The 26360-nt window shown below is 50.3% G+C and overlaps 1 long non-coding RNA gene and 1 pseudogene across 1 annotated transcript in view; both read left to right on the top strand.

Annotated features, from left to right (window-relative positions):
* Positions 1 to 26360, top strand: part of LOC149357686 (uncharacterized) — a 195433-nt gene that overhangs the window by 110586 nt on the left and 58487 nt on the right. The window lies entirely within an intron of this gene.
* On the top strand, positions 17420 to 18572 carry LOC149357688 (uncharacterized; annotated as a pseudogene).

The following is a 26360-nucleotide window of genomic DNA, read 5'->3' as shown; positions in this document are numbered from 1 at the left end:
GAGTTTATCAGGCTTTTGTGGCCGCGTCCTTATGGCACATGCATATGCAATGCATGTATCATAAGAAATTCACCGCATCATACCATTAAAAATTGAAACTAACGATCCGGCTAGTTTCCACAGAAGGATTCTTGCAGCCTGTTCTCTGCTGTCAATCATCCTGGTATGTTTACTTGCACAGCGCAAAAGGAAAAATAATATAAGGGGAATTGAAAAATAAAAGCACTGCTCCATCTCTGCACACGTGCTTTTAAACGCAAGGCATATCTTGGCTATCCTATTCTAGAAAGGTCTTAATCGTTTTGGTTTGTTTTTATGTGGTTTAACGTTCCAAGGCGACTCAGGCTATGAGGGACGCTGTAGTGGAGGGCTGTAGATAATTTCGACCACCCGGGGTTCTTTACCGTGCAGAGACATCACACAATAACACGGGCATCCAGCATTTCGCCTCCATCGAAATGCGACCACTGCGACAGGTATCGAAGCTACGTCTTTCGGGTCAGCAGCCAAACACGATAACCACTCAGCTGTCGCACTGGCTTCATGGTTTCAGTAAATACGCATAGCAAATTCTAAAGGGTTTTCATAAAACATCATAATAAAGACCATACTCTCTCGAGCACTCTCCCTCTACACTGCATACGTACTGCCTAGACTGATCACAGTGTTTACTCCTTTTCAATTGCAACATAAGACCGCGAAGGATAGTATCACATGTCAGCATTGACTCACTACGGGCTGTTGGGAATGGCACTCCCATAAAATGCACAGGAAATGCTCCTTACACAGGGATCTCAAGAGGAGAATACTGCAACATTTATTCTCATACCCGCTATAAAAAAAACGCCTTCAAGATGCATGGAACCTGGTACGTACGCCAACACTCAAACGGGTGCAGGACGTGCAAAAAAAAAACCTACCCGAAAGACGCGAACCAGATCACCACAGTTTTGCGCCCATAATTAGAAGTATAAAAATGGAACAGCATTGACATCCATAGGCGAGCATTCTTACAAACAAGCGTGTTGCAGCGCTTTCATGCCGCGCGCATTATCCAGAAAAACTCAAGCAGCACATTGCGGCTGCAGCTGCGCCTTTTCAAAAGTACATGTCAGCTTGAGACAACATACGCATTACCGTCATGATGGAATGCGTCTGAAATCCGCTTAGTTTTTCTTTCAGCTTTAGCCCGATCAGCGCAGTAAAGAGGTATTTCTTCCATGCAGTTAACTTCACCGAAGGCTGCTAGAAATATCGAAGAAAGCAACGAACGCGCTCCAAATAGGAAGTATTTCAATCAAACAGTGCAATTCTTCAACCACAGGCGCAGCCATGTTAACACAGCGCGAGCTGAATTGAATTCGTTTGCGCAAATAAGCGCCGAGTTACATTGTCGTTTTCGTAATGTAGCAGTCTGAGATCAGAAACGCATACTCTGCCTCTTGCAAAAATGCTGTTGGAGAAATTTGTGCACGCCTTGAAGGAGCCTCTCGAAACGCAATGTAAATCATCCCTTGTCGAGGCCACCTTTACGCAGCTTTCAAAACGAAGTGCGCGCAGGCCGGCGGCGGCCACCAGCTGCTCGGAGAACAGGTAAAGAGGTATGAACGAGTCCATGGGCGTACAACGAAAACGCAGACGGGTTTCCGCTCGTAGGTTTTTGTCGATGTCTGTACACGCTGGCCGTTCGCGCCGGCACCGGATTTTATTCAACCATCACACTCTCATCATTCCGACAGCGCCACATGACTGCAACTTCACAAACGTCCCGTGCTCCATTCTATCATCATCATCATCATCATCATCATCATCATCATCATAACCATCAGTCTGACTACTCCCACTGCAGGGCGAAGGCCTCTCCCATGTCTCTCCAGTTAACCCTGTCCTTTGTCAGTTGCGGCGACCGTATCCCCGCAAACTTCTTAATGTCATCCGCCCACCTAACTTTCTGCCGCCCCCTGCTACGCTTGCCTTCTCTTGGAAACCACTCAGTTACCCTTAAGGACCAGCGGTTATCTTGCCTTCGCATTACATGCCCTGCCCAAGCCCATTTCTTCCTCGTGATTTCAACTAGGACGTCATTAACTCGCGTTTGTTCCCTCACCCACTCCGCCCGCTTCCGATCTCTTAACGTTACACCTATCATTTTTCTCTCCGTAGTTCGCTGCGTTGTTCTTAACTTAAGCTGAACACTCTTTGTTAGCCTCCACGTTTCTGCCCCATGGGTGAGTACAGGTAAGATACAGAACAAAACATAGCGCAGTACGCGTGCACTTCTGCAATGGGGTAGGCCAGGCGCAGGACAGACTAGGCAGCAAATTGTTTTTTTTTGCTATTCATTAACGAACAACTGCATAAGCGTGAAGAAAGTGTAGTTGCAGAAAGTTGTGCAGCTTCAAGAGAGGCAACAAAAAGCTGGACTTCGAAGAGATTTGAGCATTTATTCTTTTTTTTTTCATGCATTGAGCCCGGCGTTGCGCAATCCCAGAGGCCCCGGAAACTGCGACAGCAGCTGGCGTTCGCTGATAGCGCATGTGGCAACTTGAGCGCGGCACGGCAGCCACCCGTACAGATATGCGTAACGAGGACACACGCACGAACGCACACACGCACGCCCACACACAGACAAACACGCCCACACAGACACACCCGCGCCCGCGTAGGCCCGCACGCACGCACGCACGCACGCACACGCACACACACATACAAAATGAAAATAATAACAGAAAATATTAGAGGCAGGCGAGGGAGTCTAGTTGAGTACTGCTGGCAGCCACCTTGCGCACCACAGGCAATTTCTTGTTTTGCAATTGATTAATTAGGTAATGAAGATTATTTACCCAAATGATTAACTATTCACTTTAGAATACAAATGGGATTCGCAAAGTTGCAGAGTACCTTCAGAAACCTCCCTTCCATTACTTGCAATAAGGAAAGCCTCACCTGTGCCTTCTTTCCCAGCTACAGAGAAAACCTACGAAATACAAAAATACTACGAACCTAGCGCATTCGCGTGCCACGATCGTCTGCTGCCAACCGCGGTCTGAGCGAACGAAATCAGCTGCGGCTGTTACTCGCCGGCCCTTGCAGCAGAGGTAGGCCGACATGTTGGCAATGGCTCCTTTTCCTGCGTAGGTCAGTCGTCACCGTCACACGCGCCTACTGCTGGCGCGGGCGAAGAAACTATTGCCAGCATATCGGCCTACAGCTCCAACACGGCACGCGAGTCGCAGCCACAGCTGGTTTCGTTCGCCGAAACTACGGCTGAGAGCAGCGCGATTGTGGCGCGCGAATGTGCTGGTCACGTGTTTTTCTTTAATGCGAAAGCATTAGATTGCTCAATCTCAAGGTTATGTCCACAAGAAACGGCACCAAGTGACGTCACGAGTCGACTAGACACGTGACGAAGATGATGACGTCACATTAACTGATGCTAACTTATCCAGTTAGGTAACGTCAAGAATAATTGGCAAAATTACTTATGACAGCACCTGAATATGACGTCCCACCAAGTCACGTGACAAGGATGTAATGTGATGTCATACGAAGTCGGGTGATAGCAGTGCAAAGTGACATCACGCAGTCACGGGACAATGATGTCATGTGACGTCGTACCAAGTCCGCCCCACCCCACTCCCTAATCTATGAAGGTGCAGATCAAATTCCAGCGATGGCATAACCAACTAACTGACCTCAGTGTGGTGGCAGCATTGCCGACTCCATTCGCATCCAACTTTTGAGCAGCCGGTCGTCGTACAGCGTTACGGTGGTGTCATGGCATTTCTGTTTGCATATAGCTTACATGTTTTAGTCAAGCTGGAGGCTAGCTTGCGACAGGGGTTGGGACCGATGACATATGCACCGTCACTTGCATGCTTTAAGGCGCGGTTAAGGTATCCACAGAGTTGTCGCGGTGTGAAACTAATGCGCCCTTGCCTTTCCTCAGAACACATACTTTTGAATTCGTCGACGTAAGCAGACAAGTGTCCAGAGAATTTTTTGCATTCCGCGGGCTTTCTTTGAAGCTGGAAAGAAATATACACGTGAGGCCTTCCTTATTTCAAATAATGGAATGGGGGTTTCTGGAGCGGCTCTCCAATTTTATAGTTTAAAGTCAATGGTTAATAATTAACGTAAACTATCTTAATTAACTCATTAATCAGTTGCAAAACTAATATAGCTTGTGGTGCGGAAGGTAGCTTTAGCAGAGTGCAACTGATTTCCCTGGCCTGCCTCTAATATTTTATTTTTCAACCCTTGGTTCAAATTAGCTGGGACAGCCGGTATACAGGGCGTTTCACGTAACTTGAACCAAGGATTAAAAAAAATGTGGAGCACTGGAGCTGGATGAACCCGAACACATTTTGTTTCCCGTCGTGTGGCGCTCCCCAGAGTATCTTTAACTTTCTCTTACTTAGTTAACTAGATTAAATTAATTATGCAAAAAGCATTAATATTCACTTTAGTGTGTTACAAAGCACACCATTCGAGTTTTTTGTATTAATATATCTTCCACGTGCTCATCTTTTGCCGCATTTAAAGAGAGCCTGCGAAATATGAAAAGAAAACCACGTGATTGCGCTATTGCGCTATCGTACTGTGGCGCTGCCAAGCCCGTACTGAATGAACGGAGCGTGCGCGCTCACCGTCTTGAAGTAATCCGCCGACGCCGTACTCAGTAGTCTAGAAAGTGCGTCATCCCATTCTTCGTGAACATGGAAAGCGCGCGCCACGATCTGCGATGAGTGATAGACAGGAGACCGACAGCCCGTTCAGACGGCGCTTCTATTGAGCCACCGCATACACAAAACAAAAAATGGGGAAAAAGCAGTGAAGTCGCGAATCACATCGCCTATATCACAGTAGGGTCTGTTTTTTTATTTTTTTTACGCTTTGCAGCCCATCGAACTAGGCGATGGCCGCTCACTTGAGCAAGGTCAGAGAGCACGCTTCGTTTGTCCGAAATATGGTTGGAAGCGCTGGAATATGACAGCGCATGAACGTAGTCACGTGTTTTTTTTTTTTTCATATTTGGCGGGCTTTCTTAAAATGGCGGAAAAAATGGACCACGCCAGAGGTACGTTGCTACAAAAAACTAGAGTGGTCTCTCTTAAGCCCCTCACAACTTAACGAAACGCACAAGATCGTTAAGTGAATATTAAAAGAAAATTGCATAATTAATCATAGCTAATTAACTGATTAAGTGGAATTTAACAAATGCCCCAAGGAGCGTGACACGACAGGAAACAATATTTCTTTGGCTTCACCCAGCTGCGATTCGCCACTTTTTTTTAGCCCTTGGTTCAAGTTACGTGAAACGCCCTGCACATAAGTGAGAATAGAGTAGGCGTTGTAGAAATTATACCTTTGGGGATCTTTAGCGGCCCCATTTGTCTCTAATTCAAGGTTTCATGTATTTACCGCTATTGAAAAGTCAGTCCAACTTTCAATTGTCAGAAAATTTAAGAATTGATTAGGAAATAACGATACTTCGATAAAGGCGACTGTGAAGAATACTGATGCACCTTTACTCTCGAAAAAATATAGCACAGCTTCATAAATATTTATTTGAATCCAAGTGAGATACCTTGCATTCCACGTAACGAGAGTAAAGGGCTAAGAACGAATCCAATCAGTGCGTGTTGTAGGACAACTGATGGAGCATTCTTGGCAGTCACCTGGAGCTAGCATACTTGACACCTCCTTAATTACACCGGGTGGTCTTTTTAATGTGTACAGATTCTTCTCCAAAAGCTATCAGAGACTCGACTATGTGGTTTGTGCAGGTTTATTCCATGACATGAATGTTTGGTTTTGCTTTTATGGGGTTTAACGTCCCAACGTGACTCAGGCTATGAGAGACGCCGTAGAGAAGGGCTCCGGAAGTTTCGACCACCTGGGGTTCTTCAACGTGGACTCACATCGCACAGTACAGGGGCCCCTAGAATTTCGTGTAAGCCAGCCGAGCACCATAACGACTGAGCGACCGCAGCGGCTTCTATGGCATGAAGGACATGATGACATGAACGGTAAATGATAGTGAAATGAATAATCATTATTGCTTATTTACCATTTTAAGTTTTCGCTTGCGGGAACATTATTATATGAAGGAATTGAAGTCCTTCAACTCGTATAGGCGAACCGAGTTTTTTAAATAACTAAATCGACATTGTGATTCCAGATATCGAACGTGGAGTTATGCGCAGAAAGCTACCTGATACCAAACCAGAGGCGCGAAATGCGCTGGAAGTATTGTAGCCACACTTCACAACAGGGAGACGCATTTGAAAGCCACAAAACTGAGGACCGTTCCTTAAATGGCCGTCCTTTTTTGTCTTAGCTCGGCCGAAGGCAAGTCACTGACCCAAAGAGGGAGGCGACGCTCCGAGCGCTAATGCGAAAGAAACGCTGCGGTCAGCGGAGGAAAATGCACATAGCCGGCTGAATACTGGAAACGACAAGCGAGACTAGGAAGCACTACTGGCTTCCACGCTTTAATATTACCAAGAACGCAGCAGAAACCCGATGTATACCATGCGACTGCTGACTACGCGGTGTCATGTGTCCGAATCGGGAGCTCCTAATGAGGAGCGGTGTACTAGTCAGCTGCGCGTCTCATAATTTAGAATGTACGCGTGATTTTTCCGTGGCCGAGCGTCCCTTTGCTTGAAGTAGAGCTTTGCCACTTCCGGCGCATGTCACGTGTCTGTTCTGGCATCGAGGCGTTCTGCGTGGATAATTACACGTTGGATATTGTCACGGCTAGACAGTCGGAACAGCCAGGAGACGTTTTACTGGGAAGCTCCAGGCAGCCGCGAACTCCCGAGCGGAACACGAAGAAGCGCCGACGAAGAAAAAGCACTGCTCGCCACCATGGCGGAGGCTAGCCAGAATAGCTTTTAAGGCAGTTCGGCGGGGAGACGGCGCCACGAGAATGCCCAGGATTGTGGCATTGCTCCCCCCCCCCCCCCCCCCCCCTCTATAGGAAGCGCCGCCCTCGGCGCGGCAGGTCGTGTGGACCGCTTGGACCGTGTCTAGCCGCTTTCCCGGGCGCGGGATTGTGGGGCACGAACACCGGCTGTTCATGGAGTGCCCGTGCAGAGGCACAGTAGTCCTGGTGCATATAGCAGTTATCGGCGACGGGCGCGGAATCCACTGTCTCGGCCGTCTTGATCTCGTACGCGAGGAGGGAGAGGCACTGAAACACAATCATCTTATATGAGGATAGCTGGAGCATATATATGGGCAGTCAGGATGGAGAAAGCCATGACCTCAGTCGTCCGGACATTGGCTACTTCCATTTCGAGCAGCATGCGGTCGTTGAGCGCTCCCAACACCGAGGCGTGAGTACTCTGTCCGACGAAGTATTCAAGCTGCAGCGCGTTGTGGTTGGACAGCACGGCGAGTGTGGGATGGACGTTGACTTTGCCGACATCCATGAGGCGGCTCTGGCCGAGGACGATCTCGACGGGTGCGCACGCTGAAGACTTTAGTAGAGAGAGGGAGAAGGTAGAGACGAGTGAGCTACTAGCGGGCGTGGTAAGGCTTCATTCGTGCGACATGCACAATTTCGGACGTTGTTCGTCCGGAGGAACGAACAGTTCCTTGAGGCAGAACTTCATAGTTTACCTCGCCGAGTTGGCGTAACACTTTATAGGGGCCAAAGTACCAGCGAAGCAGCTTTTCAGAGCGCCCTCGGTGAATGATTGGGCTCCACACACAAACATTTTCTCCGGGCTGGTAAGTGACATCCCTGTGGCGATGGTTGTAACGGTGAGCGTCTATTGCTTGTTGATGCCGGATATGTTGCCGAGAAAGTTGGCGGGCGGCATCAGCTTCGTGAACAGAGCGCTCGGCCCCCACGACAGTGGAGTTTACACTACCAGGAAGAAGCATTGCGTCGAGCATAGTTGTGGCTTCGCGACCGTGGACTAAGCGAAACGGTGTGAAGTGAGTCATCTCCTGCAGCGCAGACTTGTATGCGAATGTAACGTGAGGGAGTACTGCATCCCAGTTGCGGTGGTCGTCGTCGACATACATGGAAATCATGTCGGCGATCGTCTTATTTAGGCACTCAGTGAGTCTATTAGCTTGCTGGTGATAAGCTGTTATTCGTCGGTGACTGGTTCAGCTGAGTAGCATAACTTCCTGTGTCAGCGCCGAGGTAAATAAAGGCCGTTCCTCTGCCAGTTATAACGACCGTGGGGGCGCCATGACGAAGCACGATGTTGTGCATGAAGAGGGTGGCAATTTCTGCAGCTGTTCCACGGGGAAGAGCTTTCGTCTCACAGTATCGACTTAGGTAGTCGGTGGCGACCACAATGTACAGGTTACCCAGAGAAGACTCCGGAAAGGGCCCGAGTAAATCCATGCCGACTTGGTAGAAAGGAACTTGTGGTGGTTCAGTAGGCTGCAATAGCCTGTCGACTTAGTCGACGGCGTCTTGCGACGTTGACACCCGCGGCAAGTTCGGACGTAGCGTCTCACAACCACCGCGAGCTTGGGCCGGATGCGTGCCAACATTCGGGAGAAACCAAGGTGACCAGAGGAAGGGTCATCGTGGCATGCCTGCAAGACTTCATCTCGAAATAACGAGCAGATAGACAGCCTCCGTCGGCCCATAGTTCTTTTTGTACAGGATGCCGTCCCGTAAACAGAATGATGACAGGCCGCGTGAAAAGATGCAGGGCGGAGTCTGAGTTGTTCCTTCGAGATAGTCAATCAGGGACCATAAATTAATGTCGTCTCGTTGGCGTTGAGCCAGGGCGGACGCGGAGATGACCCCAAGGAAAAGGGAATCGTCGTCGAGGTCCGCGCTGTTGGTTGGAAGAGGGGCACGGGACAAACCATCTGCATCACTGTGCTTTTGCCCTGATTTATACACGATGGTGACATCAAATTCTTGCAGTCGGAGGCTCCAGCGTGCGAGTCGCCCTGAGAGATCCTTGAGGTTTGCCAACCAACACAGCGAGTGGTGGTCGCTCACCGCTCGGAAAGAGCGGCCATATACAAATAGGGTCGAAATTTCGTTACTGCCCACACAATAGCTAGGCATTCTTTTTCGGTTGTGGAATAGTTCACCTCAGATCGTGATAACGTGCGGCTTGCGTAAGCGATTACGCGTTCGACACCATCCTGCCACTGTACAAGGACCACACCAAGGCCAACGTTACTCGCGTCTGTGTGCAGTTCTGTGTCAGCTGCCTCATCTAAGTGCCCAAGTATTGGTGTACTTTGAAGATGCGTGCGTAGGTCTTCGAAGGCATGTTGTTGCTCCCGACCCCAGAAGAACGGTTCGTTATCTTTGGTGAGGCGGGTAAGGGGCTCAGCTATTCGGGAGAAGTTGTTCACAAAACACCGAAAATAGGCGCAGAGACCCAGAAAACGGCGCACACTTCACTTGTCAGCAGGAATGGGAAAAGCAGCGACGGCGGCAGTCTTATCGGGGTCTGGGCGGACACCCTTGGCGCTCACAATGTGGCCCAAAAATTTCAGCTCCTGGAAAGCGAAGTGACATTTTTCTGGCTTAAGGGAGAGACCGGCTGAACGATATCTTCGGAAACAGCGCGTAAGCGGCTGAGGTGTTCTTCGAAAGTGTCGGAGAAGATTACAACATCAACCAGGTACACGAGTCAGGACTGACATTTCAATTCAGAAAGCACAATGTCCATCATCCTTTGGAAAGTTGCCGGAGCTGAGCATAGACCGAAGGGGAGCACCCGGAATTCGTATAAACCATCCGGGGTAATAAATGCGGTCTTCTCCCGGTCACGTTCGTTCACCTTTATTTGCCAATAGCCACTGCGTAAATCGAGAGCTGAAAAGTATTTGGAGTGGCGCAGCCGGTCTAGGGAGTCATCAATGCGCGGCAATGGATAAACATCTTTCTTAGTTACTTTGTTCAGACGTCGGTAATCAACACAAAACCGTAGGGTTGCATCTTTGTTTGCAACTAGGACAACAGGTGACGCCCACGGTCTTTTCGATGGCTGTATCACGTCGTCCTGGAGCATTTCTTGAACTTGCCTTCGGATTGCATCCCGTTCCTTTGAAGATACCCGGTTCGGTGACTGGCATAATGGTCTCTGGCTTTCGTCAACTATAATTCAATGTTTTGTTATCGGCGTTTGTCTAACTCTGGAGGTTGACGCAAAACAATCCCGGAAAGAGCCAATGACAGTCTGCAGGTTGCGTTTTTGACTAGGCAGGAGATTCGGGTTCACGTCGAGTTTAACCGGAGCATTCGTTGATTCTACTGATTTCGTAGTCCCCGTCAATGCGTACTCTCCGGCGCATTCCGCGAGTTCTTCAAAATAACCAATCGTTGTGTTGGCCGCTAAACGTTGGGGTTCACAACCGAAATTTGTTATCAAAAGCTCGGCTCGCTTATTGTTCAATTCTATAAGCCCGCAAGCTACACACACTTGCCGACCGAGGAGCAGCGACATGTTGGCTTCAGCGATGCCATGAGTGCCGGCGCTGTCATCGCACTCTACAGTTACTAACATGCTGGTTCTCGACGGAATCACCACGTCATCATCGCAGACCCGCAACTTAGTCCTGCGCTGCTGGGGTTCGTCGTCAACAAGGCGGTGTGCGGCAAACGAGACGATCAGCTCCTTAAAGTCAATGACAGCCCAGTATTCCGGGAGGAAATCAAAACCGAGTATCAAGTCTTTAGAGTACTCAGGAAGCACAGAAAAACAGCCGCGGAAAGTGACGCCGCGGATCTGAATTCGCAACGCCGTTCAACGTGCCGCAACGTGCAGACGCCGGTCGGCGTCACAACATGGCCACCGGCTGTGCGGATCTGCGGCCCATTCCAAGGTGTCAAAACCTTTCTGTGGGTCGTGACTAGCCGGCTGTTTATCACTGAAAAATCAGCGCCGGTATCCACCAGTGCTTTTATTTCACAGTTATCGGTGGTTACTGGTATTTCAGTTGAAACCAATCGCTGGCTCTTCGTCGGTGGGCTCGTCGGGTTAGATGGTCGTCGGTCTCGTCGTCGCTGCAAATCGTCGAGTGGAGGCTATTGTCTGTTTCGAGCTGCGGCGGCCCTATCCCCGGAGGACGCCGTCTTCAGTTTTCCCGCCGTGGGGACATGCCTCTAAATTCGCCAGAGGTCGACGGGCGGCTGGGAGAAGAGAATCTCCTTGCGATGTTGATCAAGACTGCCGTCGCGGCATGGTCGGAGCCTGCAAGTTGGGTGTCAGGTACTGCTGAATCTCCTGGGGTCGCTCGCCGTAGCGTGGTCGAGGAGCGTCTGAAGCAAAACCCCTTAAACCCATTCGACGGTAGGGGCAGTGGCGCAGGATGTGGCCGGGCTCACCGCAGTGGTAGCAGAGTGGTCGATTCCTCGGCGTTCGCCACACGTCCGCTTTACGCATGGCGGGCCGGAATTCCTGCGGCACGGTGGTGGGCACAGTTGGACGTGGGTACTGCACAGCCGGCACAGGTGAAAAAGCTTGTGCTACTGCCGCAGGCCGTCGAAGTGCCTCGCTCTAGGTCATGATGTAGCGCTGCGGCTCCGGAACAACTGGTGCTGGCTGCACCACTCGACGGATTTCATCCCGCACCACGTCCGACAGTGCAACGACGCTGGCCTGTGGGGCTTCGAAGCGGTGTTTCGCGAGTTCTTCGCGAACGATGCTCCTGACGAGCTTTGGAAGATCCTCGGCAGGCAGCGTCGTAGGCGTGCAGATTTGAGTGGCTGCCATACTAGCCTGCCGGCCGTACTGCGCGCCGCGCTCCTGCAAGGAGCGCCCCATGCTCATTGCCTCCCTCGTAAAATCGGCCACTGTCCTTGGAGGGTCGCGGACCAGTCCAGCAAACAGCTGTTCCTTAACGCCCCGCATTAGGCGCCACACTTTCTCGGCCTCGGCCATATCGGGGTCGGCTCGATTGAAAAGGCGCATCATGTCCTCAACGAACATGGTGACGCTTTCATTTGGCTGCTGCGACCTCGAGTGAAGAGCGACTTCCGCCTTCTCTTTTCTTTTACTGGTGCCGAATGTCGCCAGCAACTCGCGACGAAAAACCTCACAGGTGGCAAAAGAGGTCTCATGGTTCTCGAACCAGATCTTTGCCGAGTCCTCTAGCGCGAAGTCGACGTTCCTCAACTTGCGCTCACCGTCCCACTGGTTGAAGGCTGCCACACGGTCGAAACTGGCCAACCAATCTTCAGTGTCCTCGAATCTGTCGCCATGGAATGTAGGCGGTGACCGGGGCGCGTGGAGTACGAACGGGGTGTCAGCTCCAAAACGTTGAGTGGTCTGGCTACCAGTGGTTGATGTCATCTCCCTTGACGGTTTTGTCAGGCCGCTGAACTCTGGCTGTAGGCCTCGCAGGCGGCGGCTCGCTTTGTGGACGGGGGTTGCGTGCACGCACTGAGAACTGGCTTCAAAGGTGTCTTCGGAGTCATTGTACATGGGACGTTACCCCGCACCTCCACCAAATATGTCACGGCTAGACAGTCGGAACAGCCAGGAGACGTTTTACTGGGAAGCTCCAGGCAGCAGCGAACTCCCGAGCGGAACACGAAGAAGCGCCGACGAAGAAAAAGCTCTGCCCGCCACTATGGCGAAGGCTAGCCAGAATAGCTGTTAAGGCAGTTCGGCAGGGAGACGGCACCACGAGAATGCCCAGGATTCTGGCAATATGTCGAACCACAATGCCAATTTAGACTTTAAAAAATTGCTGGGGCTTAGCTTTGGTTAAGTCTAGGTAATTGCGAAAGCAAGTGGTGTAACTTGTAGCATCTTCGATATCCGTAGCCTCCATCAGGTTAAACGGTAACACAACAGAAGAATCTTGACTCGCGTCCGAAGTCTTCCATAGCTATACCGAAGAAACGGCGTGCAGGTGCTACTTTTCTTTACACCCTATAGCGCCTGGATGTCTGTGGATGACTGTCATACCACACGCTGCAACACACATCCATCACCCCAGCAAGGCCTGCAAGCTCTTGCAACTTGTATGACGTCAATCGCTGGCCGCCGTTCGCAGGTGGTCGACCGGCCGCGAAGTTATAGCTGCGGCGCGCTGAAAAGCCGACTTGGTGCCCCATCTCTCGCTCTGGTATGACGTCAGTAGTCACATGACCGACCACCGACTGTGAAGGGTGGGCTGCTGTACCGCGAAGAGGCGACACCTGGCGTAGTATTGCTTTCGCAATAGAACTTTCGTTCACCTACGACGCTCAAGGCCACCATGTCAGGCTTATGATACGCCGTAAAGCCAGAAATTCATAAGGTTATTAGTGAATAGTCGAGCCCACTTATAAGGAACTGGGCGGGTCACGCGGATAGCGTTCGTTGTATCCGATGTTCGTAGTAAGTGCCCTTCCCGTTCTACATTCAAAAATACAAAGTCCGCCAAAAGTGGCGCTTATTCTTTATAGACTGCGTAATGCGCGTCTATTTCTTCAAAGCAGACCCAACCGCGACGCTTACCAGACTCAACAGGGCGATCACGTTCTCTTCGCCGAGAGCCTCGCTGCCAACAATCTTCTTTAGGGACGGGGTAAAACTAATCGTGGTTGGAAGCGTCCGGGGCAGTCGGCAGCGGGTCGGACACATTAATCAGATTCCTAGCGGTAGGGGATTCCTCATATCTCGCGTACCACTGCTTCGTCACAGCCCGGCTCTTCAATGTTCTCGCCCGCACGAACGTAGTAACCCGAGGCAACAACCGTCTGATCGTGTGTTTTTTAGGCAGCGTCATATATTGTTTCACGCAGCGAAAGAATTGCTGCGGCGTACGAACGCACAGAACGTATGAGCTGCACTGTCCGCTATCCGGGGCTGCCTACACGTGGCACAAGCAGGGACCAAAGGTGGAGCCGACTGGGCAGGTGACTCATTCTAAGTGGCCAGCGTGACCCAGCAAGGCATTTAAACTTCTCGAATCGCTGCCGTTAGTTTGCCCACGGTCATGTATTTACACAAGCTTCGCTATCGACGCTGCCGCTGCCTCGCGCCCACCGCGCATCCGTTTCCATCTGACATGCTTCGGCCAGCCGGCACACACGTAAGCAATGATAGACCTATTAGGTCTATCAGGTCTATTAGCCCTTCGGCCCGCGCTTGGCTTGCGGTCACGTAGTTTCATTGCCGCCTTTTTTATTATTTTTTTTGGGGGTCGACATGTTCTTTCAGGGGTGGTGTCACGGGTGCTGGGAGATGCTCTTAGGTCTCTGAGTTAAGCTGGAAGCGCGAGTTTGTCAATTTCGGGGGCAAGTTTACGGCACCTCCTCGTACGCTGTAACCGAGCGGTGCGGTCACAATTGTTCGTTGCATAGGAAACAAATTGCGAATGCCGTAATGCATACTTTCACGGTAGCTCGTCACTCGTTTGCTAAAAGCGAGCGTTCGTCATACCTGCGGCCTTTACAAATGGGATCGACTGTATTTGTTTAAATATTCGTCTTTTAATTATACAACTATTGCGGTCATAAAGTCCGCCATGGCGTAGAATCCACCTATACTCAACCTCACTGTGTTTTCTCCCTCTACTTTTTGGGGAGAAATCTGTGCAGATAAAAAAATACACACCGGTTAGAGTTCACGTTAATCAACTCTTAAATGCTGGAGATACGCGGAGAATTGAAGTTTGGAAGCATATAAAAGAATCACAGTGAACATAGGTTTGATGACGGGACTTCTGTAGCGAAAGCGCCTTCCGTAATCTCAAGAAAGTGTGTTGAAAACTATAACTTCCGCGCCAGCACCGCTCCGCTTGCTCCGAATAAAAAGAACCTTGAAACGTTCCTCTACCGGCCATGTACTTAATTAGTGCGCCGAAGTTCGCGCAGCAGGGGGCGCTCTCAGCGCGTGCGACTGGCGCAATCCTGCACTCATTCGGTGTGCCGTGCGCTGGCTTCAGAGCGCGGAAGAAACGCTAAAAATGAATCTGTATGAATGAAGGTAGTACCATCTGCGGATATTAAAAATTCTAGAAAAGTCCCTTTTGGTAATATTTTCTTTAGTTTCAACCGTTTAAATGTTACTTATGCAAAGTTAACGAATTTAGAGAAGTAAAAGTAAAAATATACGCCCATTGCACATTCGTGGCAATGCGGATGACGAGCTCTTGCAGGTTTTCTCTTTTGTGGTTTTGTGATTAATGATTTCGCAATTGAAGCACCGCGCGACGTTATTAATCCGTGCGACTGACGCGATCGTTACCTGCACATGCCAACTTCGTGACTGCCAGTGGAACGTAAGCGCACCCCCACTTCACTGGCGCCCTCTATCGTTGAGGCTGACTAGCTGCACGGTCCTGAGCGTGTGCCAGTTTAAACTTTTAGGTGAGCGGATTAACGTTCCGCTGAGCCCGCCAGCGGAGCGCCAGCGGAACGTAGCGCGAGTAAAGAGTTTTAGCGCACCGCCTAGAACGCCCAAATGAGCGTAGTGGAGCGGAGTAGGGCCCCTGGATGCCCGCTCGCCTCGGCGCTGGCCATCGAGGCACCCTAGAGCGGGCGAGTGCGCAGCGCCGTGAAGCCGCCGGCCGCTGAGCGTTCTGCTCATGAGCAACAGCGTCCCCTCTCGTCCGCTCCGCCCGGCGTATGCGCGGACGCTTAAATGTTGACAGCACCGACTACTACGCAGTGGTTGGGAATCTTTGCCTTAAAGGGAAGCTGCATAGGTTTTAGGAATCAACGAGCTTAAGAGGATCGAATTTGTGAAACCTGCAGGTAAATCATGCGAAGTCTTTTTGGGCTAGCACTTGAAATAGTCAAGCAATCGCCGTTTAAATCCGGACGCCCTTCAAGCTTCTCTGCAGCGCACAACGCCAAGTGGGGGGCGCATGATGACGTCATCGAATGTATCGTTACATTTCCAACACACAAACGCCTGCTGTGAAGGAAAAATACCAACGCCACCGAAGGCGAACCCTGCCGAGAGTTGTTTGGCAGCGTCTAACGAGTCAGGGCAGGTTGTGGCTGACGACAGCGGTAATTTGATATCATACCTTCCGTGACGTCACGCTGAGTTTCTCTGCACTCCTCCGCTGCATTGAGGAGAAGCGTAAAATTCAATCGTCGATTACGTCACTATTTTAAAAGCTAGTGCAGAAACACTTGGCATGCTTTACCTGCAACCTATAAAGATTTGAATTCTTGAAGATTGCGAAATTCTCAAGAAAGTGCTGCAGTTGCCTGGTTTGTTACGTTTGCAATTCTTACAGTGCACTGGCAAGTTCTAATGAAGCTGGTTCTAATGAAGCTGGTTCTAATGAACAATGCACCTCTATGTTCGAAAGAACAACCATCCTAAAGAAATGCCCCTTCCAGCTGATGGTTTGGTTTGGTTTATGGGGTCTAACATCCCAAAGCGACTAAGGCTATGAGAGACGCCGTAGTGGAGGGCTCCGGAAATTTCGACCACCTGGGGTTCTTTAACGTGCTCTGACAACGCACAGTACACGGGCCTCTAGAATTTCTCCTCCAAAGAAATTCTAGCCGCCGCGGCCGGGATGGAACCCGCGTCTTTTGGGTCAGCAGCCGAGCACCATAACCGCTTAGCCACCGCGGCGGCCCTTCACATGAGCTCCGTAGCTGCTCTCTGAGCCATCGCAAGACTTTTTGTTCTTGCATCTTCGTTTATTTTCTTGAAATACACCGCACACGGACGCGCGTTCGAAGCTGCGAGCGCGTATTGTTTGCTCGTGTCGTCAAGAGGTTCTCGTTCGCTTGTTTTGCGACATGCTGTCTGTACGCTTACCTGAAAGCATCGCAGGTGAACCACTCGTATACTGGAGCAGCTATAGAGCTTGTTGTCGACATTTTTGCGAAGGCTTTCGTCTATCTGCCTATCCGCAACGAGTTGGGCTACTTTGTGCGAACTTCGCCGCAAGCAGTAGCGGCGAGCACACCTCCGAAGCTGAGTTCTGTAATGCACCTACGCTAAGCTGACAGTACAGTCTTCAAATCGACTCAGTATCATGATCGAGCGCACGGCGTTGCTTCGGCGTCGTGGTGGCCGTGGCTTGCGTCGTCTGCTAGCAGATGACAGCGTCCTTGTGCGGTAACCGAGGGGGAGCCCGGCTCTGGCGCCGAGTTCGAAAGCAGCGTATGGCAAGTAGGTCATGTGACCATGAGGCTGTTTCCTGCCAGAGCGGAAGCCGAGACCTGTCAGCAAGTAGTTCGGGACTGGAAAAACAAATGCGGCCACTGTTTGTTACGCCGAGAAAAGGGCAAGTGAAATAAGTTCTTCTCGCTGCTTCTTGTAATCTTTCTTCTTTTTTGCATTCTTGGTTACCTGTCCACTGTGTTCTGGGATCGTTTGGTCATGCCTGCGTGACGTCAGCAGGCATCGTCAGATGCGACTGCGATAGTGGATCTGTGGTCATGTGACACGAGTGTATAAAAGCTGAATGCGATGATAAAGTGCGCTTCTTTCATCCCTTGGGAACACGGTGTCTGGACTGCTTTCTCGGACAGCGCTCAGGCGCGCGTTCGGCTACGCCCCCGGCCTAACAAGACATGGTGTCAGCTGGTGAAGAACCTTCCCACTGAGCAAGGCTCGTTCCATCCTCGATGTCGAAGACGCCTTCGGAGGCACCTTCTACGATGTCGGAGACACCTTCAATGCGGCTGCATGGGCTCCAGCAACCGCCACCGCTGGACTTTGACTGCACGTCAGAGTGGCCGGCGTGGATAGAGCACTTCGACGACTACCGATATGCAACGGGACTCAACGAACGCTCCGGGGAGGGTCAGGTACGCACGCTGCTGTACACGATGGGGAAGCAAGCTCGGGAAATATTCAGGACATTTGCACTATCCGACGAAGGCACGAAGACGTATGAAACCGTGAAGAAAAAGTTCGACGGGCACCTTGTAAAGGAGCGCAACATCGTGTACGAAAGCGCCTGTTTTCACAGACGTACACAAATGCCAGGCGAGTCGGTAGACCAGTTCGTTACTGCGCTACATGGCTTGGCGGACCGTTGCGACTTCGGTGAACTGAAGACAAGGATGATCCGAGACAGACTGGTTGTCGGGCTCCGCGACGCAAAGCTCTCAGAAGCTTTACAAATGGATTCGCAGCTCACGTTGGCGTCGGCGCTGGCGAAGGCTCGCTTAAAGGAAATCGTCCAACAGCAGCAGTGTACTCTACGAGGACAACAGAGCCAGCAGTCATCGGAACTTTGTGACCAAGACGCCAGTGTGGCCGCTGTGGTTCAAGAGGCACAGGAGACGTCTGCAAGTGCACCGGCCGCATTCGCGACGACCGCCGGACGGACGGTGCCCTTTCTGCAGTGGCGACGCCCACCCAAGGAGGGCGTGCCCAGCCAGAGCTGCCAAGTGTCTCCACTGTGGTAAGAAGGGACATTTCGCAAAGGCCTGCTTGAAGAAAGGGACGGCTTCCGCTCAACGAAAGGTACGCGTTTCCGCAGTCAACCAGGAATCTGGAGAGACTTCCGTGGGAGCAGTAGACGCATGCAGAAAAGCTCGATTTGTTCAGGTGTGCATAAATTCTGTGCCCATATTTGCAAAGGTTGACTCAGGTGCTGAAGTGTCAGTGTTACCGTTAACGTTTCCGGGATTACCATCCCGACTCTAAAAAACTGATGAAGTTTTGCAGGGTGCAGGAGGCAGTAAGCTTAACGTACTAGGCAAATTCGTACAGTACGAGGCTTGTTTTCCAGAAATGTTTAGCAGTCAAGGCACGATGCCGGGGCAGTACACCATCAGAATACAATCTGCCGCTATCCCGCATGCTATAAGCTCTCCACGCCGGGTACCAATTCCTCTGAGGGAGTTGCTGAAGCGTGAGATAAAATGGAGCGTTCAGGCATAATCAGAAAAGTAGATGGCCCCACCGAATGGTGCGCCGGTATAGTTCTGGTTGTGAAGCCTTCAGGAGACCTGAGTCTGCGTAGACCTCACAAAATTAAACAAATGCGTAGTGCGAGAGCGTTTTACATTGCCAACTGTGGATCAAGCTCTAGGCTCTGTCAGGAGCAAAATGGTTTTTAAAGCTCGATGCAAACTCGGGCTTCCGCCAGGTACGACTCAGTAAAGTCTCGGAGGAGCTAACCACGTTCTTAACACCCTTCGGTAGATACTGTTTCACGCGACTACCCTTTGGAATTACCTCCGCTCCAGAGTACTTCCAAAAGAGGATGTCTGATACCCCTGTCAAGCGGGCGAGTTAAGTGCACTTAAGGAGAGTGTACTTCGCTGTAAGTACACTTTGCCGCATCTAAACGACGCAAGTGGAGTGTCACTCGCGGAAGAGTGCACTCCGCTGAAAGTGCGTTCACGGACCACACTTTGCTGGCTGAGTGCGTAGCCTCGACGCCACCGGTTCCGATGGTACAAAATGTATAGTGCATAAAAAGTACTTACAACATTATTTTACGTGCTATAACACTGTTTTCAGAAAAAAGTTCCTTGGTTATAGCTACAAGCGAAGCAACGAAACAAGTAAACGTGATCAAATGCAACATCGCTGCCTGCCGCCATCTTGTTTGTTGTCGAAATTCTGGATAGTCTTGGCTGGTCTTGGCTTTTCTTCTATTTTCATTTTTTTCATCGTTAAAAACTGCTGAACCTCGTTTTATTTGCGCTATCTCGTTAAGCAATCAAATATTATGAGTCTTTTTTTCTTTTCCATCGTCCTATTCAGAAATTCCGCTCATTTTCTGTCTCCATTTTTTTTTACAATGAGTGCACTTTGCTTTCCCGTTTAGCACTGCGTAGCCCAAAGTGTCACTCGGGATGCCGAAGCGCACTCCCCGTAAGTGCACTTAACTTGCCCGCTTGACAGGGGTATGAGATACTAGGTGGCCTGTCGGGCGTCGTTAACGTTATGGACGATGTCTTAGTGTTTGGCAAAAGCAAAGCTGAACACGATGAGCGTTTAAATGAAGTGATCACACCTAGCAAGGGCAAATGTGACCTTAAACAAAGCGAAATGCTTATTTGGAGTTAGGCAAGTATAGTTTTAGGTCATATTCTTAATGAAGAAGGCGTTCATCCTGATCCGGCGAAGGTCGATGCTGTGAAAGATTTGAGGCCACCGAACAACGTAACCGAGCTTAGAAGCATTTTGGGCATGGCCAATCATTTCGGCCGCTTCCTGCCGCATTTAGCTCAAGTGACGGCTCCCATGCGCGTTCTTTTGAGCAAGGATAGGGACTGGGTCTGGGGTAGCAGTCAGGAAAAAGCGTTCCAAGAACTCAAAGAGCGTATCTGTTCAGCGCAATGCATGGCTATGTACGACGCTTCGCTACCAACCACTCTGTCAGCTGACGCATCATCTTTCGGTCTGGGAGCAGTTTTGTTCCAAAAGCAAAAAGACGGGCAACGTAGACCAGTCGCATTCACTTCTCGTTCGCTCACCAAAACTGAGCAACGGTACTCCCAGATCGAAAAAGAAGCGCTGGCGTTGACTTGGGCAGCGGAAAGGTTTGACGAGTATATACGTGGTCTGGAAGTTGTTTTCGAAACGGACCACAAACCCTTGGTATCGCTGTTGGGTCACATGGCAATCGATGCTATGCCGCCCAGAATTCAACGCTTCCGACTGCGTCTGATGCGGTACAGTTTTTCCGTGGCATGTGTTCCAGGCAAATCGCTAACCACTGCCGACACTCTTTCACGTTCGCCGTTAGCCCGTACGAAAGTGGAAAGCTGCTTGACTGTCTCAGAGGTGACAGCTTACTCGAAAGCATGTTTATTGGGCTTAGAAACAGGCGATAATTTCCTTGGAAGAGTAAGAGAAGGACAAGCCAATGAGGGAGTGTGTCGAAAACTGCGCATACTCTGCAAAAAAGGGTGGCCTAAGAAGCAAAATGTTCCCTGTTATCTTGTGCCATACTGGCAGAATCTTGCATGTATAACTTTGGTGAATGGATTGCTGCTGAATGGCGTGAGGCTGGTCATTCCTCAGTCCCTTCGAAAAGAGGCACTAAGCAAGCTGCATGACGGTCACCAAGGCATCTCGAGATGCCGCAGTCTGGCTAAAGGTTCTATCTGGTGGCCGGGACTTAGCACTGAGATAGCGTGTTTTGTGAAACAGTGCAACGTGTGCGCGATGCATAAGCAAGAACAGTTCGAGCCGATGATTGCATCGCTAACACCGTCTTTTCCTTGGGTGGATCTGTGTCAAATTCAGGGACGGCAATATCTTGTCTTAGTAGATTATCTTTCCCGATACCCAGAGATCGCCCTTCTTCCGTCAACAACGTCTGCTACTGTGATGAGCCGCATGAAGAGCATTTTTGCGAGACATGGCATTCCTGAGTGTGTGGACCGACAATGGTCCCCAATTTGTCAGTGCAGACTTCGAGCAATTTGCAAAACTGTATGGTTTCCGTCACGTCACCTCTAGTTCGAGGCGCCCTCAGGGCAATGGGGAAGCCGAACGTATGGTAAAGACGGTTAAGAACCTCATTCTGAAATCGGACGATCCTTACTTAGCCCTGCTGGCTTATAGAGCCACGCCTGGTGTTCTGAATGTCAGCCCAGCGGAGATACTAATGGGTAGAAGGCTCAGGACGAGAGTCCCAATGCTGCCTTCGCACCGCAATCCGGGACAATGCTGTCTGCAGGAAGCAGTGGCGAATGACCGTAAGGTCAGAAAAGGGCAAAGCCGCCACTACGACCGACGTCATCTGTCTAAGAATCTCTCAAAGCTGGAAACAGGTGATGTGGTGTGGGTGACTGATCTCCGCACCACAGCCGCGTTCATACCGGGTTCAAACAGAGAGCTGGGTCGAAGTCCGTCGAAACAGGAGAATGCTCAACCGTCTCCCAAAAAGACCGGGTAGATAGCGGGAGCTACGAGTTTCCAGATAGTCAGGAAGAGCCTCGCCGGGCCCGATTGGTCACTGGTGCTGACAGCCAAATTGGCGAATCTGCGGCGCCTCTAACTCAGACGGAGACTGACGGTAACAATTCTCCAGCTAGGATTGTAACTAGGACTAGATTTGGTAGAGTCGTTCGCAAGCCCATAAGGCTGGGTTTGGACGACTGATGCTTTGTTCAGTGTTATTTTCTTGGGTGTCAGTTATGCTTGTCGTCCTGTACCATTTTCACTTGTATGCATGTGGTGTTAATAGTGCTTGAAAAGGGGGATGTGCTGGGATTGTTTGTTGATGCTTGCGTGACGTCAGCAGGCATCGTCAGCTGCGACTGCGATAGTGGATCTGTGGTCATGTGACACGAGTGTATAAAAGCTGATTGCGATAATAAAGTGGGCTTCTTTCATCGCTTGGGAACACGGTGTCTGGACTGCTTTCTCGGACAGCGCTCAGGCGCGCGTTCGGCTACGCCCCCCGGCCTAACACGACACACTGTATGCTCAACTATTGAACATCTCATCTTGCTTGTGGCTTGACACGTGCTGTGATTCTAGTTTTACTCTGGTGGGCGGTTCCTTGAGGGTATATATGTACAGGTTGGCGCCTTTCTCAAAGTTTCAGTTCATCGCTCGTGTGTGTGTTTTCTCGCCCTGTGTCCGTGTGTAGCATGCGCTGTTGAAATTATTATTGTAAGAGTTAGTCTGGTTGTTCCATTCCTACATGCAGCACACCTATGTTATTAAGGCTGTGCGAAAGTGGTATTCAGCAATCACCCTTCTTGCATACGTGTAGCCGGAACGTGTTCTGCACGTGAGACGACTGGTGCGTCGTGTGGAGTCTCAGGGATGGGAATGCGCAGTGAAGCCTACCAACTGTTTTATTGACATTCGCTTCCCACACAGAGCGCCCAGAAAAAAAAAATGACCCAGGATTCACAAAACATGCAGTAACCGAGTTCACTGAAACTCCTCCCCGGTGTTGTAGATGCCAACGGTTTGGGCAAGTGGTCAAAGTTTGCGCCAGAGATGAACGCTGCAAGAGGTGTGAAGGCGCCCACGATTTTAACGCCTGCAAAGTAGATTAGCTTGTGCGAACTGCGGTGGCGACCACCAAGCGAATTTCGGTGGCTGACCCTTCGTCTGAGCACCCCGCACCGTCGAATGTCCTTCATTACTGGCCCGAAACCCAGCCGACTAAGAAGCCTGTGCCTGAAAGTGACGAGTTCCCTGCGTTGGAGTCGGATGTTCGCATCGCGTCAACAAGCAGTGTCCCTGAGAGACGTGATTCCAGCAAGACGCCAAGGTCCCCTGCGTGCGAGTCGGCTGCTCGAGCTGCTTCAGCAAAAAGTGCCCATGTTCCTGAGCGACCAGATCACAGCCAGACTCGACGGCAGGGAATACTCTCACATGCCTCAGAAGCGACGAGAAAATAAGCTACAGTTTACAAGAGTGAGTCCAGTCCGCATATTTTGTCAACGTTGTGAGTCAGTGCGTGGCGCAAAATAAGGAGCTCAAAAATCAAGGTCACTCGGACCTTCTGCGCGTTTTGTTCGAGGTCCTGCGTTCACATGTTTCAGCGATGCCGCCGGGGCACACTGAAGAACTTCGTACAGCTGGTGCTTTGTTTTGAGTTCATAATTGCCGCCTTCGCGGGAACTTCCTTTCGCTCTAATATGGCTAGTGTTCAACCTGGCGGAACCTTACGGGAACTAAAAACCACCAAAAAGTGCCGTTTTTAATGCAACGGAATGGCGCTATAATTATAAGTGGATTTGCTGAACTGAAACTATTCTTGAAAGAAGCCAATGTTCCACTGCTGACCCTTTCGGAAGCTGGCCTGCCAAGCGGGAGATCTTTGACTGGATATGTCGCCCATAAAAACTGCAGCATAAAGTATTTCCCTGCAGGAAGTGCCGCACTTGCATATGTCGGGAGATTCCATATGTTTCGGTGAACGTCACCGATCTTTGCACGGATACATTGAGGTAGCGGCTGCGAGGATATAACTCCGCTTTCGAACTATTTCTGTTGTATCCGCGTACGTGTCTCCGCGGAAGAAGATAACATTGGATTTGTTTGTACAGCAGCTTTGTAATAGCTGCCCAGCTCCTGGGATTATCTGCGGTGATTTAAACGCCGATCTTTCCGTCTAGAGAGACAGGAACACGGATTCCCGTGGACGCAATTTCGTCGATGTCATTGATAGTTTGAGCCTGTGTGTTGCCAATGACGGGAGCCCTACTTTCTTCCGACCTCCAGCCTCAGCTATAAACCTGTCTTTGCATTCACCTGACGTCCCAGTGACGTGGTCAACAGCACTCGACCCCATGGACAGTCACCGCTACCCGATTTTTGTGTTTGCTGCCGATTTCCGTATGCGTGGCTCTAGAAGCTGCCATGTTGTCAACTGGAGCAAGTACAGAGAGCACCTAGCATGTGTATCTGGTTATAGTACAGACAAAATGATTTCGAGCAAGGTGGCAGCAACTTCGGCGGTCAAGTTACCTGACCATTTTCCGGCTGGATTTAAAACTCAAGGACCTTTGCGGAGCGCACCGAAGGGAGGATTGACAACTCATGCCGAAGAAGTACGGCAGAGTCTTGAAGACTGCCTTTAATAGGCTGAATTCTGCCATTCGACGACACACGAACAAGCTCTGCAGGTCGCACTGGGCCTCCTTGACATTTGTGCTAGCTTGCCTGTGTTCTCACTGTTGATGAGAAAAATTCAGGCGGCACTTGGGCTCTTTACAGTGCTGCAAGGCGAAACCGTTTCCTGGCGCAGTTTTTTTCCAATTTTGATGTTATTTTTTTCCCATTTTATTTTTATTTCTTTTCTTATGTTTATTGTATTTTTATTTTTTATTAATATTTTATTCTTCATTTTATTTTTTGTTTTGTTTCTTGTTTTTATTGTTTTTATTTTCCTTTCCTTATTTTTACATATTCATTCCATTTATTTCATTTGTGAAACCCATGCATTCACTAGGTGCGCCTATATCCATGCTCAAACCTTGAGCCTTCGTGGCGGTGTGGTAGCGTCTTCGCTTCAAATGCCTTCAGTTTCTTTTTAAGTAGTGACGCCGAAACGCGGACAAATCTGCCGACACGGCTGCTAATGACAGTATGAGGCATTAAAGGAGTCCGCCTTAATATCGCAAGTCATTGGCAGTCTTGGCTGGAGAATCTCGCCCTTGAAAGCTTTTCGAAACTCTTGCAATACGCAAGCGGAAACCTCTTGCGTGCTTGGCAGAGGAATTTGCAAGTCCTCCACCTGCTTCCAGCACGTGTGTCATGGACGTGCCGTTCACGATTAGAGGGATACAGACAACGCTCGGCAGCCTGCGGTGCAGGTGCACACCAGGCCCCGACGGCATACCCAAGCGAATGCTGCGGTACCTGCCTCTAGAACACAGGAAGGCACGCCTAAACTACTGCAATCGAGTTTGGGAGACTGGCGACTTTCCTCCGCCATGGAAGGTGGCTTGTGTTGTTCCAGTGCTGAAGCCTGGCAAAGAAATGACGGGCCTGGCCTCATATCATTCTGTGTCACTGACAGCCTGTGTGGCTAAGCTGATGAAGAAACTGGCAAGTGAGCGCTTACCATGGTTGCTTGAGGACAGCAAGGCGCTACCAGCGTGTATGACTGGATTCCGCCGGTTTAAGCGCGCAAGATAGCGTCTTGTACTTCGTAAGCCACACTGAACATCAAAGCGCTTTCGGCCTTTCCAGAAAAGCCATTTTCCTTTATGTCACAAAAGGCTGAAGATAGTGCCTTTCAGAGCTCAATACTGAATAGTTTGGAGAGCATGGGCGTACAAGGCCGTCTGCCAAGATTCATTCACTCCTTCGTCTGTGATCGTGCATACGAGCGCGGTTAGGAAGTGCCATAAGCACCGAGAGGACTGTATCGCAAGGTGCAGTACATAGAAATGTATCCAACAAGTAGTCAACTATTTCGAGTGCCACTATTCAACAATTTGAAAAAAACTTGACTTTAATCGTTTCGTTTCGGATTTATTGATAGTGTTGAGGCAATGCAACGAAACCGGCACAAAAAAGAAACAAATTTTTGTAAGGGGTTGGAGGCGCACGAAAGACGGATTTGACTGCACTGATTTTTTTTTTTTTTGAAACGAAAGAAAAGTAGAATGCGCGATGCCCGGGGTCAATCTTCCTAGCCTGCCCGCCAAAGAAAGAGCCTGCCGTAGGGCAGAGACTCGCAATGATCTGGAGGATGGAGAAAGCTGCCACTCGCTCTTCTTCGCTAAAGCCGCGTGAGAGAGAGGGCGGCTCCTCCGTGCTTCCCCGCGGTAGCTTTGTCCGTCGTTGGCGCCGCTGTGAGCGCTTATTAGGCTCGGTCTTCCGCCGTGTCCAGCAAGACGATGAATCGGCGCCGGAAATGAGTGTGTAGGGTGTAACGCTTATTTACTGCTCTTTTCTTTCTACACTTGCCGCAGCCGAATGGAGTGCAGCGTTCGCCCTCGCGGACCATGGTTTAGGCTTGCGGAAGAAGCCACACCAGTCCTCGTTAAGCAAGGC

Source organism: Amblyomma mixtum, chromosome 3 (genome assembly GCF_055824585.1).
Source record: "Amblyomma mixtum isolate Tamu chromosome 3, ASM5582458v1, whole genome shotgun sequence".
Classification (NCBI taxonomy): domain Eukaryota; kingdom Metazoa; phylum Arthropoda; class Arachnida; order Ixodida; family Ixodidae; genus Amblyomma; species Amblyomma mixtum.
Note: the sequence above shows the minus strand (reverse complement) of the source record. Positions and strands in the feature narration are given on the sequence as shown.